The sequence below is a fragment of the Trachymyrmex cornetzi genome, unplaced genomic scaffold, assembly GCF_001594075.2.
Source record: "Trachymyrmex cornetzi isolate Tcor2-1 unplaced genomic scaffold, Tcor1.1 scaffold2127, whole genome shotgun sequence".
NCBI classification, from domain to species: Eukaryota; Metazoa; Arthropoda; class Insecta; order Hymenoptera; family Formicidae; genus Trachymyrmex; species Trachymyrmex cornetzi.
This window is the reverse complement of record NW_017296768.1, coordinates 7,965-8,522: the sequence shown is the minus strand read 5'-3', so window position 1 is coordinate 8,522 and position 558 is coordinate 7,965.

Sequence of the window (558 nt, the reverse complement as noted above, 5' to 3'; positions counted from 1 at the left end):
AAAATAAAATATCTGACGAGAATGCTGCTAACATAAGTTGGTTGGAAACAGCAGTTTTAAATTTACCGCTTGTTGTGTGACGTCACACTTCGACAATTTTGACTGGTCGCATGCGCGTGAGCATACCCTTATCCTTATACCATGGGCGTGACGGTCGTTGTGCCGATTAGTAGTTAGTTCTGAGAGAGTCGTCAGACAAGCAGGACGACAGCGTGCGATTCATTCCGCGTACTTTTTTGTATTTCAATATATTCATAATAAACTACCTTAAGTTGCAAGCAAGTGAGCATTATCCCTTACAAGGTCTCTTTCATATCCTACATACAGGGTGTTTGGCGATTATATACACTTTATTTATGTATGTTCACTTTGAACTGGCACCTTTATTAATATATTAGTTACTTGTCATGGTAATATATTATCAGATAATCAATTGAATTTTTGATAGTGTTAACTTTAAACTGGTATCTTAAATAACATATCAGTTACTTGTCATGGTAATATATCATCAGATAATCATTTAAATTTTTAAAGGTTTACATTTTTCAGGATACACTC